The sequence below is a fragment of the Pelobates fuscus genome, chromosome 6, assembly GCF_036172605.1.
Source record: "Pelobates fuscus isolate aPelFus1 chromosome 6, aPelFus1.pri, whole genome shotgun sequence".
Taxonomy (NCBI): Eukaryota; Metazoa; Chordata; class Amphibia; order Anura; family Pelobatidae; genus Pelobates; species Pelobates fuscus.
The window spans coordinates 141073551-141095272 of record NC_086322.1 but is presented as its reverse complement, the minus strand read 5'-3'; the positions used below and the strand labels follow the sequence as shown (position 1 = coordinate 141095272).

The 21722-nt window shown below is 45.8% G+C and overlaps 1 pseudogene; it reads left to right on the top strand.

Moving 5' to 3' along the window:
* The first annotated feature begins 3413 nt into the window (after positions 1–3413).
* Positions 3414–21722, top strand: part of LOC134566101 (pepsin A-like) — a 35646-nt pseudogene continuing 17337 nt past the window's right edge.

Below are 21722 nucleotides of genomic sequence, written 5' to 3'. Positions count from 1 at the left end.
GGCGGAGCTGCTGGCTAGAGCTCCGCCGGTCCTCTCCTCCATCCCTCACTCCCCAGGCCGGCATAGCAGTGTTACAGTGTCTCTGGGCCGGTGAGGGAGATCTTTGATCTCTCCACCAGCCCATAGAGGCACACAGCAGGGCTGGCGCTCGGGTAGCGCTGGCCCTGCAGGGGCTGGCAGGGGAGATTCTGTGATCTCCCCTGCCGGCATCGGCCCCATGGCCATCGCAGCCCACCGGGCATTTGCCCGGTATGCCCGATGGCCAGTCCGGGCCTGCAGCAGGGTATCACCAAAATCTCCATGCTTTGGAATGAATTGGGTCTTAAAACTTTTCAAAATTTACTTCAATCCTTCAATATTTCACAGAAGGAGATGTTTAATTATATTAGAATTAGCAGGTTTTTTTGTTTTTAATTCCTTATTTTTTTTTTAATTCTTTATTTTTGTGAGTTTATGCAGAGAGTACAACATTTCACGTGAATAACTGGTTAACAATATGTCATAACTGGCTATACATCACACGGCAAGGCCTACTCAATTTTTTGGTTATGGGCTAAGACACCCAGGTTCATCTGTGGGCTACTATGAGGCGTAGGATGTGGGGGGCTTTTGCGTTAGGCTTCTTGCGCCTTAGGGCTAAATCTTATAGCGCGGTATTTTAGTACTTCTAGTGAGGCGCTGGTAGGGAGAGAAAGCAGGTGGTCAGCCGTCTGTCTCCAAGGAGTTAGGCCTGGAGCATAGCGCTGCAATAGGCGGCTGTGGTTTTGCGAGGGGTTAACAATTGGCTGCAAAATTGCAGGTGTATCGCTTGCGTCCACTGGGGGATGGGGGGGGGGGGAGGGCGTGATCTTATGGTTATGTCTAAGGCCTACGGAGCCAGTGTAATGGGGTCTATGTACAGATTAACAGTCAACAGAAGAGTTAGATAGAAAATTAACTAAACAATGTAAAACAGTGTGGCACAGGTAGATGCCGTCAGAGAGTTCAGGGTGGGAGATCGGTTGCCTCAGGTGCCTCCCTTCTGGGCACGAATGGGGTGATGTTTGCTACATTCCAAGCTATGCGGCCAGGCGGCGGTGTTCCTTCCTCTGGCAGGCCCAGGGATTTCAGGAAGGTCGGTGCTTCCCTAGGGTGTGAGATGGCAAACGTTTTGCCCGCTTTGTTGGCAATCAGGCGGCGTGTACCCCATTTATATGTGACCGCATTGTCCTGAAGAAGCTGGGTGATTGGTTTTAGAGATCGACGCCATGTTAGGGTATGCCTGGAGATGTCTCGGTAGAACGCCAGCTGCGCTCCCTCAAACGATACCGTGGGGGTACCCCTGACTGCTCCCATGATAACCCCACGGTCAGAGTCCCGCACCAGTTTCAGCAAAACATCCCCGGGTACCTCTTGATTTGCGTTGGTTGCATTATGCAGCCTGAAGCAGCAATCCACCACTAGCTGTTTGGTCTGCTTGGGCATGAGGAGAGTAGTAAGGAGTCTCCTGCAGTAGTGAGGGAGCTCTGCTCCTGAGATCGTGTCTGGTACTCCCCTTATCCTCAGGTTGCGTGCCCTGGCTTTGTCCTCCATGGTGGCTATTTGGGCTTGGTGGTCTGCACATTGTTTCTGTAGCGTTGCTATGGCTGTGTCTGTAGCTGACTGTGCTGTTTTGCAGCCTTCTGTGCTCTCCTCCACTGCTTGTACACGTGTTGTAAGAGTTGATACTGCTTCACGGACCGACGCCATATCGGCAATGAACATGGTCTGCATTTCTTTCATAATGGCTTTTATGTCAGCCTTAGTGGATGGGGCTGAGTCTTCCGGTCCTGCATGAACCTGTGGCTCTATTCGCCTCCTTGGTGGAGGGGAGATGTCTGCTGTGCTGCTGTCCTCCTCCAACGACAGCGGTGTGTAGGCCTCAGCGGGCGCCATCTTGGCGGCATCATGTCGCACGGCCATGCGCATAAAGGTGCCGATATCTCGGGAACCCGAGCCCGGATCCGTGCGTAACTTTTTGAACTTCTTCCCCATAACGTCGGGGAATAGTCTGTGGCAGTTGGAGCCGAGGAGCGTGGGTTTTTTCTTCCCCAGTCGTACTTTGCCCGCACTGAGACTCGGAGCTGGTCTCAAGCACGTCCTGCTCGCTCGAGCGCTGGCTCCGCCCTCCCTTTAATTCCTTATTTTTGATGTGCAATATGTTATAGGCATACAGTTGTATTGTAGGTAGAACACATGAAATATCTGAAATTTGCACTTTTTATAAAATGATGAATGTCATGAACAAATTCCTAGAGAATGTTAGGTCGCTAACATTAGGTCGCTACGTTAGGGTCATACGAGTAGGCGATCTGTTGTCAGTTCCTTCAGTAAAAGGACTTGCTTGTTAATAATGTGAGCTACTCCAGAGAGGCGTTACGCCTAACCATGTGGGCGTTGGGGGCCGGGGGTGTATCTCAGAGTGAGTCATGCTACGTTATGTTTTTGTGCGAGACTGTCTGGACCCATATCTACTACATTATGTTCAGAGGTATACTTTAACATCTTGCTCGGGGTTAGCCAAAACTTATCTGAGAAACGTAACTTAAAAATCATAAAGTAAACCTTTCAAAAATATAACTTATACAATATGAGAGCAGAGCATCTATGTGGCCATCCACCATATTTTGTAGGGTGATAGTGCCTGCAGTACTGGAACTGACAGGTAGCCCGTGGGTTCTCCAGTCTGGCGTTATATGTGCCGGGTCCCATGTTGGGTTGGTGGGTTGTGCACTGGGAAGCTGGTGGGTTGTGGTGGGAAGCTGTTAAGTCTGTGAGACCTAACATTGATATCATCCGCCTCTGAGGTAAGCTTATGTGTTGTCCCCCACCTATAGGCTATCACTGCTGCGCGCAGATTGGTTGTGAAAGAGCTGAGTGATTTTCTCCATTGTAAGGTAGCTTTAGTTAGGTCTTTATAAAAAGCCAGTAAAGAGTCCTCGAAACTGAGTGGAGTCTTACCACTCACTGCTGCCATGATCTGACCCTTGTCTTGAGGCAGGGAGCAACAGAGGATAACATCTCCGACGGTGGTGGCCTTTGTCGGAGTTGATAGATCCAAGCGACAGTGATTTTTTTTTTTTGTTATCACAGGTGGTAATATAGAGGCTAGAAGCTGCCTAACATAGTGTAGCAATTCCTCTCTACTCACTGTAGAGGGGACACCCTGAATCTTGACATGATTGCAGTGGTATCGGTCCTCCTGCACAGATAATTGCAGTCTGAGGGCTTGTTGAGTAAATGCAGCTGAACTATGGATTCCTTCATAGTGGATAATTCGCCTTGGATTCCTTTGACCTTTTCCGCAGTGGTTTGTTACTTTCTCCGTGACTTGCTGCATACCGGTTTTCAAGGCTGACAGGTCTGCGGTTAAGAGTCTTTGGATCTCTTGCAGCATGTTTGGCATGTTTTGTAGATCTTGTTTTGTGACTGGTTTGGAGCTCCGCTTCTCCACCCCACCAGAGATGGTGGGGTAAGTGGAGTGTCTAGGCCCTCCACGGTCGCCATCTTGGCCATGTATGCTGTAGGAGCATATCTCCGATATCACGCTGGTAGGTTGCGGTTCTGTGCTGAGGTCTTTGCAATCTATGCACCATTGTCCATTGTCGGTTTAGAAAAAGCGGATTGATTCTGGGTATAGTCGTCCCTGTCTGGGGGTATGTTCTGCATAGGATCTGTGCTAGGTCGGGATGCACAAGCGTGAAGTAAGCCCCGACTTTGTGCTTCTGTTTGGTTTGTTTTGGGGTGTCCCCAAGTCCAGACCCGGTGAGTACAATGCTGGATGGCTAAAATATTTTGTAGGTTTTGGCAAGATTTTCTCGAGCAAGTGGGAGCTGTTAGAAATGGCTTCTGGCCCATCTCAACATCAAGGTCCGCCCCAGAATTAGCAGTTTTTTAATGACCTTAATATATATTCAGACCTCAAATGAAATAGTGGATAAATTAAATAACATTATTGAACTAGGAAAGGATTTAGAATTACTCTCGAAGTGCATTGCTATATTACAAGCTACTAAAGGGAATGCAAGACATGTGGACTAGAGATCTTAAAACAGAAATCAACATCACAGAATGGTATGCTGCACTACAAACAGTATATTCGTCAGTTCACTGTCTTAATATAATGGAGCTCATTCTAAGATCTTAAATAGGTGGCACTTAACACCACTAAAATTAAATAAGATATACCCCCATGATGAATGTTTTTGTTTGAGATGTGGCTCTGGATTGCCCTCTGATCAAATCTGGCTGGGGCACACTTTTGGTGCAAGTCAACAAACTTTTAGGACTGAAACAGGTGTGGACGGAAGAGATGGTGATATTACATCTGAAATTCCCTCCCTTATCAAAAAGCAAAAGATGGCTTTTGATCTATATTTCAATGGCATTCAAAGGCTCAATTGCCAAAAACTGGAAAACATCTAAGGAGGAATTATGGCCACAAATCAAAGAGCGGGTCACATTTCAGTGTAAAATGGAACGCAAAACTGCAGCAAATTTTTGTGTCAATCAAGAAAAATATTGCATCTGGGATAACTGGATAAAGATCCTAGATATGATGTCATAATTGGGGAGCTGAGACCCAGAGTTGAGTTGATTTGGGTTTATAAAGGTCTTCTCCCCTCCCCTTACGTGGCCTGGCTTCTTTATATTGCCCCAAATTAATGTATGTACTGTAATTATCTTCACATTGAATGTATACATGTATATCTAATACATGTATGTAGCTTTATATAACTTATCAAGATAATGAAATATGTATGTCTTTATACTTTAAAAAACAATAAAATGTATATCAAAAATAAGTAATGCTACTGGAGGCCGAGCAAAGGGTCAGACAATTAAAGGGAGAAGCAACAGAGGCAATTTCTTTCTTTTTGGATATCATTGATCTTCTGTGAATTATGATGCAGAATTGACAGCAGGGAGATAAGTAGATGGAGGAGGTAATGTTGGGCACTAGTGAATTAAAAGTTTCAAATAGATGTGTGGGGTAATGCGTGAAGGTGGAAATGAAGGAAGGGAAGTATGATTGTTTGTCAAGAGAGGGAACACAGGCATAAGAAGGCAACATAAATTTGTAGTGCAGAAAGTCAGCCATAGTACTAGACTTCCTCCAGTAACGCTCCACCACCCTTGAGCACCTTTGGAGGTATTGGGTGGATTTGGTTTGCCAGGGTTGACATTTTTTATTTAGCATGAAAAATGTCCTAATTTTGCAATCTGATGGCCACATACAGCATCGTATGTTTTTTTTTGCCCAGTTCAGTATGGGGCTATTTGAACATAGTGAATAGCCCTGTAGATTAGTCAGGTCACACCAGAGCACTTGAATCGTATGTAACTCTCCAACAGATACAGACACAGAAACACATTTTATTATTTATAAAACAAAACATAATGTTAAAAAAACTTCTGGCATTAAAGGAAAGTGAAGCAAAAGAAAAAAGGACCCGACTCAATACCACTTAATACCAGGTGCACTGAAGCAGGACAAGCAAATCCAGAATACTTGTAACAGAGAACAGGAAGAATCTCCAGGCACTCATGGAATTTAAGCCACAGACAGGTTTATTGGATCAAAAAGGCAAAGCAATGTTTGGACCTGCTGAGAGGCCTTTATCAAAGTGAAGGCTATCTCAATCTAATAACCTGGCCGGCCCAGTCTCTACACTTTAAGTGGCTCTTTCATTTTCACCTCCCTTTACCTATAACTTTGCTCATTTCTTCAGATTCTTCTTTTCATGAAAAATAAAGGACTCTCAGAATTACCTCAGTACTAATAGAGTAAGTAATGTAAGAAACGTATGTACTAGCACTGTGCAATCAAACTTATTCTGGTTCAGCTTGTCATGGACTGAAAGGGATCATCCAATCAACATTACTATCTATGGTCCTTGTATTGTATAGGTCAGGGGTCAGCAACCTATGGCACTTGAGGTGACTTGCACGTCACTCAAGGCTACCAGAGCCAAACAGACTTTGGTCTATCAGAATAATCCTCAATTTACGCATTGCAGCATTTAGAAGATGTTTTCTTAGATCACTTACTCCCTGCACTTGTGAACAGGAATCCACACTGGTGTTGAGCAGCCCACAGTAGCTATTGCAGCTCCTGTCCTTGGCCTGTACCTGGCCAGCCCAGATCCCACTGGATTCCAGGGAAGGCATCAACTCTGCTAGACATACACAGAGCTTCAGTCCCCACAAATACAAAACCACTGACAATCCACATAGACGCATACAACCCAACAAGCAGCCTCTCACATGCAATAATACCACAGGCAGAACAAAACATATACAAAGCACCAAACACACAATGTGACATATCATCCACACACACAATTCCACAATTCCACAAGCCCATACACAGCCCACATTCATAGGTGTCATGCACAATACCACAAACTACTCATTAACATATGCAATACATCTACAACATAACAACACTGCAAAGCAACTGGAGCACCCATACAAGCAGAATATGGAAACATATACACCTCTATTTAAAAAAAATGGACTCCACTAAGTACTAAGACAAAGGGCGGGGGGAGGGGGAGGGTACTGCATAGTGCTACCCTCCTGCTGGTCACTGCATGTAGCGTGGGTGAGCAGGCGGACCACGATAGAGGAGCATCTGTATCTACCCAGTCTGACAAGAAGTGCTCACTGAGAGCAAAAAAATGCTTCCTGTCAGACTGGGCACAGGAAACAAAGGCTCCTTCGCTGTGGATCGCCCGCTTAGCCACGCTACATGGAGGGGAAGTGGCTGATAGGTACAGGAGAAGGGGGGCGGATAAAAGAAGGGCACAGGAGGGAGGGCAACCATAGAGAGGCACAGGAAGGGAGGGGGCAAAAGAAGGGTACAGGAGACAACAGGGGGTAAAGAAGGGCACAGCACAGGAGGAGGGGCAAAAGAAGGGTACACTAGTGGAAGGGGGATAAGAAAGAGCACAACACAGGAGGGGGGCAAAAGAAGGGTACAGGAGAGGAGGGGGACAAAAGAAGGGCACAGGAGGGGGGAAAGAAGGGCACAGGAGGCAAGGGGAGACAAAGAGGGGCACAGGAGGAGACAAAAAGACACACAAAGGGGCTGAAAGGCACAAAGAGACACAGGGAGAGTAAGGGGGAAAATATACACACAGAGGGGCTAGGGGGACAAAGAAAAATACAGAGAGGCTGAGGGGACAAAGAGAAACACAGAGGGTCTGGAAGGGCAATGAGCCACACAGAAGGGCTGAGGGAGGACAAAGATTCACTTTGAGGGGCTGGGGAGGGCACAAAAAGACCACATAGGGGCTGGGTGGACAGACAAACACACACAGAAGGGCAGGGGGGACAAAGACACACAGATTATGGTGAGAAGAGACAATTTGGGCTGGGTATCAGAGCTATGTTATATTATTATTTTGTGAATCCAGTGCCAGATTGTAATAGAGACCCCCTCTCCAGAATCCAATTTTTTGTGAGGGACCCCTCTCCAGAATCCAATTTTTTCCCACAGCTTTCTATGAGAGAAACTGTAAAATTACCATATGCATGGGCATCTGTGAGTCATTTAATTCCTGAAAAACTATGAATGAAACTGCTTGTCAGGCTAACAGAAGATATACTGCCTTTAAGAACAGAACACTGAAAGGTGAGCATCTATTCTATTTTGTTTTTTTAATTCAGTTTTGTGGATTCTTTGGTTTTTGTTAGTTATCTCGATCAAAAAGGTGGATAAAAACCATATTATAAAATACATTTAAACCTCTGTTCATTGTATTTCCTATACTTTTTTGTGTAGTTTACTATTTTGTTTCTTACGAAAACTTACAATATCATATTAATTTCTGTTTCCTATCTGGGGTTTTTTTCTTAATTTTTTTCTGGATAATAATTCAGCCTAAAAGAAAAAAAACATTTATAGATAACCACGGAAATGCAGCAAGCAATTTGTTATACAAGAGATGTAATTTGTAAAAATAAGGGATGGTACAATTTTAGCATGCAAATACCTCAGACGTAAGATGAAAGGGTGACGTTCAAAGAAAATAAAATGAGTTAACCAGTCCAGGATTGAAAGCATAGAACTATCAGAGAAATACACTATGCAATGTCCTGCAGTGCCCCCTTCTGTTCATTTTCATAACTGAACTTTTAAAATAAGTCTAAAAAAAAATATCTAAACTGCATGTTTAAAAACTAAGAGCTCTTTGTTATTAATAATGCTATTGAAAGAGCAGATATAATTCATTTACAGCTTTTCGAATAATTGATTGTGTGTACTCAGATTCATTTTTCACAGAAATAAACTGCAAACAATTTCAGAGGACGGAGTATCTGCAGCGTGTGCAGACCATTTGTATTGCTTTGTCTGTCTGGTGCAACGTGATGAATACGAGTGTAGTTGTGGTAACTTCGGGCAACACTCCAATTCACTCCTGGGTGTCAAGCAGTTGGTTTGCACATGCTGGAGATGTAGACCGCAAACTTTATGGGCACTTGGCTTTAGAATGCTCTGGTTGAAGTGTCCCTTTAATATCTGGGTCATATCAGAGGATATCAGAGGTCAAAGTTCATTTTATGATATTTAGACACTGATTATAGCGTGTGTCAGCCAGTTTCAGGTGCTTTGAACCCCAATTCCAATCCTGTACAATCTGGCTGGTTCACCGAAATGCCTACTCTAAGGGGACATTGATAAACTTTATTAAGTATCACCCTAGGCATCCTACTATTCAATGCATGAAAACCAATTTCTGGTAGTGGAAAACCTTGGAACATATGTGGCAATCTTAAGTGGGAACAAACCTATGGGTTTAATGAATAATATACCTATTAGACATGTGCAATTCGTTTCGGTCCGAATATGAATTCGGACGAATTTCGGACATTCGGGTACTCTACATTTACCTGTCACAGCACTCTGAGTGGTTGGTTTGAAATCCACCAATCAGAGTGCTCTGTGTCATTTTACACAGCGTGGGAAAGTTCTTTGGAATTTTCCCACTCTGTGTAATTTGACTCATAACTCTCTCTTGGTTACTTAATCCACCAATCAGAGAGTTATGAGTCAAATTACACAGCGTGGGAAAATTCCAAAGAACTTTCCCACGCTGTGTAAAATGACACAGAGCACTCTGATTGGTGGATTTTAAACCAACCAATCAGAGTGCTGTGACAGGTAAATGTAGAGACTTACCTGTCAGTCTCTTCATTTACCTGTCAGAGCACTCTGATTGGATGGCTTAAACCCACCAATCAGAGTGCTCTGAGACGAAATTTCAGGGCGGGGCAAGGCTTTATAAGCCTTCCCATGCCCTGCAGAGCTCAGTCTGCGCGGTGCCCTCCATGGGTGAAGAAGGATTATTTTTTTTTGCGCTCATTTTTTTTTTTATAATTGCGTCGGTTATTATGGTTTTTTATTTGGCCTTTTTGGGGGCTGAAAAAAGACGATTTTAGAAGAAAGAAAACATCGAATGGTAAGTTTTGGTTTTTTTTTACAGGTACTTAGTGAAAGGTCTCCTCCTCATTAGTTTTTAGGGTGAGGGGGGTAGGTAGAGGGATAATTTTTATTAAGGGGGAGGGGGTGACTAGGGGTTTGGGGACCCCTAGTCACCTGGGGGGAACATTTTTTTTAGGGCCAGGGGGGGAGGACACCGCTCAGGGGTGGGGGCCAGGGGGGAGGACACTAGGTCCCCCCCTTATTACAATTTAGTACCCCCACCCGCCGCTCAGGGGTGGGGGCCAGGGGGAGGACATTAGGTCCCCCTTATTCTGATTTAGGGCCCCCACCCGCCGCTCAGGGGTCGGGGCCCGGAGAGAGGACAATAGGTTCCCCCCCCCCCATTATTTTACATTAGGGCCCCCACCCGTCGCTGAGGGGTGGGGGCCAGGGGGAGGACACTAGGTCCCCCCTATTACAATTTAGGGCCCCCACCCGCCGCTCAGGGGTGGGGGCCAGAGGGGAGGACATTAGGTCCCCCCCGCTTATTAGTATTTATAGCCCCCACCCGCCGCTCAGCGGTGGGGGCCAAGGGGGAGGACACTAGGTCCCCCTCTTATTCTTGTTTAGGGCCCCCACCCACCACTCAGGGGTGGGGGCCAGGGGGGAGGACATAAGGTCCCCCCCTTATTCTAGTTTAGGGCCCCCACCCACCGCTCAGGGGTGGGGGCCAGGGGGGAGGACATTAGGTCCCCCCCTAATTCTTGTTTAGGCCCCCCACCCGCTGCTCAGGGGTGAGGGCCAGGGGGGAGGACATTAGGTCCCCCCCCTTATTAGTATTTAGGGCCCCCACCCGCCGCTCAGGGGTGGGGAACAGGGGGGAGGACATTAGGTCCCCCCCCTTATTAGTATTTAGGGCCCCCACCCGCCGCTCAGGGGTGGGAGCCGGGGGAGGACAATAGGTCCCCCCCATCATTTTACTTTAGGGCCCCCACCCGCCGGTCAGGGGTGGGGGCCGGGGGGGGCACTATTTCTTATTTTTTTTAAACAGTGAGCAGTCACAGGCTGTTCACTGTTTACTAGACATGCCCCTACTCGCGGTATAGTGAGTAGGGGCAACATTTACTAATACTAAGTAATTTTTACTTAGTATTAGTACATTTGGCTGAAAGACAAATTTAGGTCTTTCAGCCTTTTGGTAGATAACTCCCTAATACCGTGGGAATTAGGAAGTTATCTACCAAGCGGCTGCAAGAGAAGTCCCGAGGTGCCGAAGTCCCGAAATTCCAAAATGCCGAAGTTCCGAAGTGTCGAAGTGCTGAAGTTCCGAAGTTCCGAAGTTGCCGAATTTCCGTAGTGTCGAAGTGCCGAAGTGCTGAAGTGCTGAATTGGCGAAGTCCCGAATTGCGAAAATCCTGAATTTCGGAATGCCGAACCGAACCGAAAATTTTCCCCATGCACATGCCTAATACCTATACCCTAGTAGAAGAACCACTGACCCAGATTGCCCAAATAGGGACTTCAACTTTTGCCCATACTGGTCATGTGTAGGTTGTGGAAAAACAGTAGACCAAGACCTGATGATTCAGAGGTTACCTACTACTCCTCATTGTAAATCAATGGAGTGCAATCCTGTACACATGACAATTTTTAACCCCAAGCAATTTATTAATAAGTTTTGGAATCTTTTCGGTTTCCAAATATATGGTACAGGGACAGACCCAGGAGCCATCCTATATATAGGCCTTGAAACCGTCCCTGAATGCCCAAACTCATCATGTATTTCATTCCTCTTATGAGGAGATTAGTGTTGAAGATGTTAAAACCTGTTCATCGATCTGGTTGAGAGTATTGCAAGTAGTCTTAATATAACAAACTGCTTTGTATGTGGAGGTTCAAATATGGGAGACCAATGGCCATAGGAAGTGAGAGAAGTATGGTACCCTGGTTCTAAGACAAATGAGCAACAGATGCCTTCCCACTCCAGTAATCAAGCAACCATACGGGAAAAATCAGAATGGAAATTAAAAACATCCATAATGGGTCATGTATGCTTAGCTAGAGCAGGCCCAATGTATAAAACACCCGTAGGCGAGTTGACTTGTCTAGGGCAGAAAGCATATTATGCTAGTAGCCATAATACTACCTGGTGGTCAGCTTTAAATGTCTCAGAACCTACCAACCCTTGTTAATTACACCAATTTAAGAGAGGTATGGTTTGAACTATTGGCTACTTCTAACTGGAGAGCCCCAGAAAATTTATACTAGATTTGTGGTAAAACGGCACATTCAGAATTACCAAAAGATTGGGCAGGGGCATGTGTGCTATGTATGCTCAAACCATTCTTCTTCTTGTTGCCAATCCAAACAGGAGAGACCTTGGTAGTTAAGGTAGTTAAACCATAGGAAGAAGCGAGCACCATTAAATATAGGTAATTGGGAAGATGATGAATGGCCACCCCAGCGAATTATTAATTACTATGGACCTGCTACTTGGGCTGAAGATGGTACTTATGGTTATCGAACCCCCATATACATGCTCAACCGCATAATAAGATTACAGGCGGTGGTTGATATCATAACCAATGAGACAGCTGAAGTACTTAACCTCCTGGCAAAACAGAATACCCGTATGAGGTCAGCCAGTTACCAAAATAGGCTGGCCCTTGACTATTTAATATCGGTTGAAGGAGGTGTGTGCGGAAAGCTTAGTCTCAGTAATTGCTGTCTGTATATAGATGACTGAGGGCAAGCTTACTAGCCACATGGTTAAATTAACACACGTACCTACTCAGATCTGGAACGGGTATAATCCAGGTAGTTAGTAGTTAGTTTAGAAGCTGGTATGGACAGTTTGGTAGGAGGAGTGGTATTTATTACTATCTTTTGCCTCTTACTACCCTGCTTGATTCCATTAATAATTCAGTCCATGCCTAGTGTTATTGAGAGCACTATAGAAAGCAAGACAGCAGCTCATGTAATGGCTATCTGGAGATATGAACCTCTAGCCTAAAGAGAAATTGGTCGATGACTTCTGAGAATTCATAAGATTCAGCTAGAATGCTCACATGGTCTCTTCTGTTTTGTAATTACCTGAGTTGTATTGGCAAAGTATGGTAAGTGATGCATCTAGAGTACTCAGTATCAGAAGCATCAAAGGGGGGATGGGATTTCAGCTAGGCCTAAAATTTAGTAGGCCTAAAATCTCCATGTGGCATATACAACTACAGGTATCTGTTAGTAAGTTACATGTAGCTAAGATACTGTCATCAATGTACTGATCATGTGCTGGATTTCAAAAATGACATTCCATTCTCGTAGTGCCATACTGCCTATCCATATAATGTAATGCTGTAAATACTGTTTTCTGATTGGTGTAAGGATACAGATGGGGGATGAATAGCTTATAAAAAGCCTGTACTCCATGTGCTCAGTGCGCAGACATTTTGAACATTTTGAGTCCAGCTGAGACCCGATCGGTGAGAATAAAGACATTTGCTTCCTGAGCTACCCTGTGTCCGGACTCTCTGTGCATGTCTTCTTTAGAGTTCCCCTATAACACTTATAATATACTGGATTGCCTACTTACCACCAGATGAGGACAAGAGGATGATGATGGGCTCAGGTTGCAGTCTGGCTCCACTGGTCTGGTGTTAAACCAGGCTCTCTGGAGGCAGTGCTCAAAAAAACAACAAAGAGGAAGCAGCTCCATTTTTGGGGCCCCTTACACAGATATATGTATACCTACAAGGTCTGCCCATAAGTCTGATGCCTACAAGGCCCACCCATGAGTTCGCTCACAGGGAGTGGACTGTATGTGTGAAGGGGATGTGTTATGTGTTATTTTAGAGGATGTAATGTGTGTGTGTTCTTATGGAATGGAATGTATAAGGATACCAGTTTGTGTAAGGGATGAAGTGGGTGTGTACAGGGGATGCAGTGTGTGTTTGTGTGTAAGGAATTGTGGCGTGACGTTGCCACGGGCTCCTGGAGGAGCCTGCTTGGCAGCCTCCTGCTGAAAAACTATGGGCCCTGTAAAAGCCATGGAAACCAAACCAACTCCCGAACTAAAGACCACCCGGGAGTTTGTTAAACAATATTGACACCTTGTAACCATTCTGCCAGCAGTGTTCTAAGTTAATGAAATGAGACAAGGTGGGCACACTCGACTAAACGACAAAATAGCCCCAGGAAAAGGCTAATACAATATATATTGGGTGCTCACCCACATAAGGCTCTGTCCCCTGAAGAACCCAAAAAACATAACAATATGAATAGAGTAAGGAGCACAACCATAAATCTTTATATATATGAAAAAACTTTATTACATGGGTATATACTCTAGGTCTGTCTCTTTAAATATTATCCACAGAAATACAAAGTCATGCTATTATAAAGCATTTACCAGAAAAACATATGTACAAAGGCACATATAAGCACGCAATGCGTGGTATACAAATGAAAGAAATATCATGCAAACAGACCACTATAATACTAGTATAAACAAAATCCAGACATATAAAAGATGCAAAAAACCATACCAAATTCAGTGAGAAGCAGGGACAGAGTCAATCAACAAAAAAAACAACGTTTTTTGCTGTTGATCCAAAAGAATGCAAAAAAAAATCCAGTTTGAAGTAGGGATGTGCATGGGGACTTCAGCACTTCTGGACTTCAGCACTTCAGTTCGGTTCGGCACTTCGACACTTCAGAACTTCGGGACTTCGAATGTTCTCTTGCAGCCGCTTAGTAGATAACTCCCTAATTCCCATGGTGGGGGCCCTAAAGAAGAATAGGGGGGGGATCTAGTGTCCTCCCCCTGACCCCCACCCCTGAGTGGTGGGTGGGGGCCCTAAAATACTTCAAATGGGGGGACCTATTGTCCTCCCCTCTGGCCTCCACCCCTGAGCGGTGGGTGGGGGCCCTGAATGACTCCTCCCCCTAGGCCCCACCCCTGAGCAGCGGGTGGGGGCCCTAAAGTAAAATAAAAGCAGAGAATTCCATATCCTTATTGTTCTTACAGTAAAAACACCTCTTTCCTTTGCCTTAGACTAAATCTTCTTTCTTCCAGTCTAAACGCACGACCTTGTGTTCTATGTAAAATCCTGATTTTTTTACACAATGGTTTGTATTAGCCACAAATATATTTGTATAATGTTATCATATCCCCTCTGAGGCAACTTTTTTCCAAACTAAAAGGCTAACTTTGTTAACCTTTCTTCATAGCTAAAATTATCCATTCCTTTTATTAATTTTGTAGCCTGCCTCTTCACGCTTTCTAGTGCCATAATATCCTTCTTTAGAAAAGGTGCCCAAAATTGCACAGCAAATTCAAGATGTGGTCTTACCAGCCATTTATAAAGAGGCAAAATGATATACTCATCCCAAGAATTAAAGCCCTTCTTCAAGCATGACAATACCTTACTGGCATGGCCGTCTTTCCCCAAGGGCAAGCTGCGCAGTTGCCCAGGGGCCCTACAGGCATGAGGGCTCCACCGCGCTGCACAGCATGCCCGCCTGACAAGGGAGAACCTTTGATCTCCCGTGCCAGCCTATGTAAAGCGGGCCCTGTTTTATAGCGTGGGCCCTCTCGGGCTGGTGAGGAGATCAGTGATCTCCCTCACCGGCCCAAGAGCCCTTCGATCGGGGAGAAAGGGCGGGAGGACACGGAGGTAGGGGGAGGGGTCTGGGAAGCAGATCGCCGTGCATTACCATGACAACACTCCACACAGCATTCAGCGCGCGGGAGGACAGGGAAGCCTGCAGCCAGACAAGCTGCAGGCTACATAGTTCTTACCACCACCGGACCACCAGGGCTGGCTTTTTCACCCCTATTTCACCAAAGGTAAGAAGAAGGGAGGGGGTAATGAAGATGTATAAGATTATTAAAAAAACAAAACATTTGCTACCTGTATCCCTCAAACTCTGCAACATACACACACACACACACACACAGCACCCCTCCCCCCATACACACCACACTGCTCACACACACAAACAGCACCCCCACACACACACAGCACCCCCACACACATACATCACTCCTGACTGAGTCGGTGTGCTTGTAAGGGGCCCGGGCTCGCGGGGCCCTCAGGTGCCTTAGGCCCCTTACACCATGGTCGCAGTGATCGCAGATGCAGTCGGGTCCCCTGGAGTGACGGGCATGGTCGCAGCCTCGACCCCTGCGACCATGGTAGGTACACCACTGGATACCACAATAGTCCCATCAAAGCTATTCACAAAAAGGAAGACAAATATCTTTCCTCACTAAGACCCTTGGAGTTTGTAGCTCGTATATCCAGAAACAACGGGAACTGTACTGGATATACGAGTTACAAAGCTTTACCCAGAGGGTAGGCAAATATAAACTATAAATAACAATGGACAAAGGGGTAGATAGTGTAGCGCTTATAATACTAGTATAAACAAAATCCAGACATATAAAAGATGCAAAAAACCATACCAAATTCAGTGAGAAGCAGGGACAGAGTCAATCAACAAAAAAAACAACGTTTTTTGCTGTTGATCCAAAAGAATGCAAAAAAAAATCCAGTTTGAAGTAGGGATGTGCATGGGGACTTCAGCACTTCTGGACTTCAGCACTTCAGTTCGGTTCGGCACTTCGACACTTCAGAACTTCGGGACTTCAGAATTTCGGGACTTCGAATGTTCTCTTGCAGCCGCTTAGTAGATAACTCCCTAATTCCCACGGTGGGGGCCCTAAAGAAGAATAGGGGGGGATCTAGTGTCCTCCCCCTGACCCCCACCCCTGAGTGGTGGGTGGGGGCCCTAAAATACTTCAAATGGGGGGACCTATTGTCCTCCCCTCTGGCCTCCACCCCTGAGCGGTGGGTGGGGGCCCTGAATGACTCCTCCCCCTAGGCCCCACCCCTGAGCAGCGGGTGGGGGCCCTAAAGTAAAATAAAAGCAGAGAATTCCATATCCTTATTGTTCTTACAGTAAAAACACCTCTTTCCTTTGCCTTAGACTAAATCTTCTTTCTTCCAGTCTAATAGATAGTGTAGCGCTTATATGTATAACAATCAAAGTAGTAGTTACCTTAATGATAGATGGTAATCTACATCCAAATACAATAAATATTGTGTAGTGAACCAGATGGAATCAAACTCTGAAACAGTACAAAGGAAATACTATTCAACTGTCTACAGCATTCAGAGGCTTGAGAGGATTTATATGCTTCTCAGATTCGGTGATTGTGGTGTCTGCCAGAGTGCTTGGAGTCCTCAGGAAATGCTAGGAGCATCCTTTAACGGAGGTACTCAGTCGGGGTGCCAGGTGATCCGTTACATTGGTGGCAGCGGTGGGATCCTAGTGCGAGGTAAAGCAGCTCGGAGACACAGTACGTTTGGATTTACAAATTGAGGGGGACGCTAGTGTGCATACAGCGTCCCTGTCTACACAAAGATTTGGGAAAATGGGGTTCGTGGACCCCTGGGCACTCACACCTGAGGAAGAGAGTGAACTGGAATGGAGAGATAATGCCCGGAGAGACTTATGGTACGATGCCCTGGAGGAAGTCCAGTATCAGCGGCAGCAGCGCCTTCCTGGTGTCGCATACCGGTTGGAGGAACAAATTGCCTGGCGGATGCCACTTCTGGGAGACCAACCTGGAGGGCAGCGGGTAAGACAACTCGAGTACCTCGTGGAAAGGGAAGTGAGCCTGGACACCTCATACCGGGCACTGTGGTGGTGCACTGTCCAGCCAGAGACGTGGAGGGCAGAGGGCATCCAGCCAGAGGGGGAGAACTACGCTAGCCCTGGCCTGTTGTGGAAAGCCTTAGCGGAAGACGTCGACTTTGGCAGTCCAGCAGAGTCACGGTACTGGGCTATCTTTCATTACCGAGGGGAGATGTTACAGGGCCCGAGATCTATGGGACTCCGAGAAGACCTCCGCCGTTTCGCTGCCATGGAACGAGAGCTGGAGATGGACTATGCGGAACTACTAAACCCATGTCAGCCACAGAGCATGGATGCAGAACGGGAAAACTGGGTGACAGACCCAGACCTGCTAGCCTACAGCTGGGAAAACGTGGCCGAGGTACCCCCTGCTTCACTACCAGCTGCAGAAGTAGGGGACCTCATAGACAGATGGCAGGTGGAGATGGGATCGAGATCTCTCTACCGGCCCTACAGGGATGCTGGGCAGTCAGCCCAGATCCCCAGCGGCAGTGTGTGTTACAGGGAGCTGAAGGTGCCATCCTTCCTCCCCAGCGGCAGCCCAGCTCACCAAGGGGAAACAGTAAGCCCCTCACCAGCGCAGATGGGACCGTGGTCTCTGCGCCCTGCCTACAGGGAGTACAGAGGGTCAGCCCTGCTCCCCAGTGGCTGAAAGTGTGTAAGGGAGAGGAGTTTGTTACCCCCTCTCCCCAGCAGCAGCTTAGCACACCAAGGGGAGACAGTAAGCCCCACACCAGCGCAGATGGGCCCGTGGTCTCTGCGCCCAAGTTACAGGGAGCTGAAGGGGCCGTCCTTGCTCCACAGCGGCAGTCTACGGTTAAGAGAGACGAGTTTGTTACCCCCTCTCCCCAGCAGCAGCTTAGCCCACCAAGGGGAGACACTAAGTTCCCCACTGGCGCAGATGGAACCAGGGTCTCTGCGCCCAAGCTACAAGGAGTACGGACAGTCGGTCCTGCTTCCCAGCGGCAGCCTAGCCCACCAAGGGGAGATGTTAAGCCCCACAACGGTGTAGATGGGACCGTAGTCTCTGCATCTGCACCACCGGGGATAGGGACAGTCTGTCCTGTGTCCCAACAGCAAGCCAAGGTATTGAAAGGGGAGGCAGTCGGTTTTCCCCTCCAGCAGAGAGAGCGTCAGGGAGAGGAGCCTGTTACCCCCTCTCCCCAGCGGCAGCTTACAGTGCAGAGAGAGGAACTTGTTGCACCCTTTCTCCAGCGGCAGCCTAACCCACCAAGGGGAGATGTTACACCCCCCAACGGTGTAGATGGGACCGTAGTCTCTGCATCTGCACCACCAGGGGTAGAGACAGTCTGCCCGGTTCCCCAACAGCAAGGCAAAGTAATTGAAGGGGAGACAGTCGTTTTTCCCCTACCACAAGAGAAGGTGTCGCAGAGAGAGGAACCTATTACCCCCTCTCCCCAGCAGCAGCTTACGGTTCAGGGAGAGGAGCCGGTTACCCCCTCTCCCCAGCGGCTGGAAGTGTGTAAGGCAGAGGAGTTTGTTACCCCCTCTCCCCAGCGGCAGCTTTGTTCAACCAGGGGAGAAGACACCCTGGGTATTTTTTCCCCAAGCCATGGACCTAAAACTGGGCACAAGTGGCAGGGGGCCATATGGACAACTACACCCTGTGAGAAAGGCCGGCCAACTATCAGAGCTTCAGACTGACTGGAGGTCTGGAGTCTGGATAGTCTTAATGGGAAAGGGGAGAAATGTGGCAGAAACCGCCTTGCCATGGGACATTGGAGGGGCCTGGCTGCCTGCCTCCTACCTGCTGACTATGGCCCCTGGAAAATTGGTACGTTTGAACTATATTTGGGCATGTTTTAGTTTATATTGCTGCTGCTGGCCCTTTTAGAATTATTTGGGACGTTTGGGAATAATGTCCCTTTAAGACTTTGTAACATATCACAGTAATACTGTCTTAAATATTATGTAGGTATTTATGTGTTCGGTTAAACTGGGGATATGTAGAAATGTGTGTTTTATGTGTTAAATATATCACTATGTAATTTTATGTCTTTTACTGTATTTTTGTCTGCCATGTGGGTAATGGAGTTTTGCTTGGAGATAATTAGATTCCTTCCCCAATTATCTCCAGGCCAGAGGGGAGGGATTGTGAGGCATTGTGGGAGGTAACCGGTCTGAGCTGGAAAGTCATGCTGACAGGGGTTTTAAAAGATACTATTACTAACTTTTGAACCCCTGGTCTGATTCATGCCATATTTTAATATGTTGTTCCCCTGAATGGATTGATTGTGGATATGTATTTTTATGTGAATGTGATGTATGGTTTTGAAGTTATAAATATTGGGTAAAAAGTATATTTTAAACTGTATGAATAATGGGATTATGTGTCACACTAAGGGGAGGGGATGTGTGGGTTGCACCCGTGATGCTATTGGTTATTTTAGGCCTCCCCCTGGGTGTGGCCTGTATGTGTACAGTTGTAATAAAAGCCAGGCTGGATGTGCCAGTCCAGAGTTCCTGTTTTACCCTCAAAGTGAAGTGTTGTCTCATTATTGGGGGAGGATTTATTGTATGCTGTTCCAGTTTGACTGCTAGGATTGAAAACCTATTCGTATGGTTCCTATTCAACTGTCTACAGCATTCAGAGGCTTGAGAGGATTTATATGCTTCTCAGATTCGGTGATTGTGGTGTCTGCCAGAGTGCTTGGAGTCCTCAGGAAACGCTAGGAGCATCCTTTAACGGAGGTACTCAGTCGGGGTGCCAGGTGATCCGTTACAGTGTAAAACCTTTCTAACAGTATAAATGATTTCGCTACAGCGTGTAGTTTCCTCAGCTGGGTAGAAAAATTAATGTGTATTCCTGGTTCGCCGGGTCAAGTTTAAATGTCTTCTTTAATGAGGGAACAGGTATCAGATGTGCTCGTTGCCTCTACGTAATTACCACTAGCAGGTAAGACATATGAGGTGCAAGCCTCTTATCTCAGACGTGGTGTGCGGGTCAAGCCTCCTTGATGTAAAGTGACATCACTAGCATCTTCAGTAAGAATGTTCATAGAGAATAAATAGCAGTCCTTGCAATACCAGTCTCTGCACATGCAGGGACCCATCGTAATGGATAAATATATGATGTATATATACAGAGCAAAAGAGAAAAAAAAGAAGTATTACTGATAACTAGTATTAATGTACGACTCATACAAATAATAAATAGAAAGGGAGTGATCACTACCCAGCTGAGGAAACTACACACTGTAGTGAAACGTGTCCTGGGATTTCTATATGGACATTGTTCCTTTTTTATTGTTTTATTATACTCAAAGTGTATTTAATAAAGTAATTCTACCTTTCAACCCTGGTGGCCGGCATCATCTTATATTAGAGGGAGTGTAGTCCCCAACTACACATTGCACGACTGCAGAGCAATAGGGGCTCTAGGTTTGTAAGTATATTTCTTACTCACCACTTTCTTATTTGGATACCAACTGTGCTACCCTATTGTGTTTTTTTATTCCAACTCTCCTAGGACCACAAACAGATTCCACTATAGGGATGGGTCGCCGTAACGGACCCAAAGCTATTCACACCAGAGCTAGGTTTATAGCTCTACGTTTGTGAGTGTTCCTACGATTATTTTTAAATCATTTATACTGTTAGAAAGGTTTTACACTATGTGGGTATTTCCTTTGTACTGTTTCAGAGTTTGATTTCATCTGGTTCACTACACAATATTTATTGCATTTGGATGTAGATTACCATCTATCGTTAAGGTAACTACTACTTTGATTGTTATACATATAAGCGCTACACTATCTACCCCTTTGTCTATTGTATTTTTTGTGCCTTATGGGAAAGTCACTTCTTTCAGTGTTTAGCGGCTAGTATAAACATTTTCATCTGACATATATCTCTACACCCTTATCATATTAGCGCTGGTACCTATTCCCACTTTCTTCCATTATAAATAACAATGGTATGAGAGAGCACTCGCTTTTATTTATTTTTTATGTGTGAAATGACTCGGGCTCCGCCTTCCTGGATAACTATCAAAGAACAAACAAAAAAAAAGATGTTCAGCACTCCTTAAAAATGATATCCCTTTATTGACAAAACAGAAACATTAAACAGTGTGTCTATCACTTTAGTCTCTTCGACACTGCAGGCTCACAAATATGTTGTTAGAGTGAACTTTTCGCTTTAGTTCAAGAAATCCAGTCTTTTTTTCATCTTACTCCTTTGGGAATGTGAGAATCGTGTCAGATGACCAGTTGTAGACATAGAGAGATGGAGAATACATAAGTTGGACTATGTATTATGGGAAAGCTTTACCATTGATTGGTTCTGGAGACATCATACTAAGCTATGAGATGTACATGTGCATCCTAGTTCTGTGAAGGGCCCCTGAAGCCCAAAATGAGTGTATAGCCTAATAAGGCAATAGGGGAAATAGGTAATATCCAGAACAGGAGGCAAGGTAAGGCAGTCCAAGAGGTCACAATATAGTCAAGAAAAGTTAATGAACAGAGAATACAAACCAAATGGTCAGGAAATCCAGAAATCAAGCAGGAATAAAATGCCAACTGAGAGTGTAAAGAACACAGATAGCTAGGCA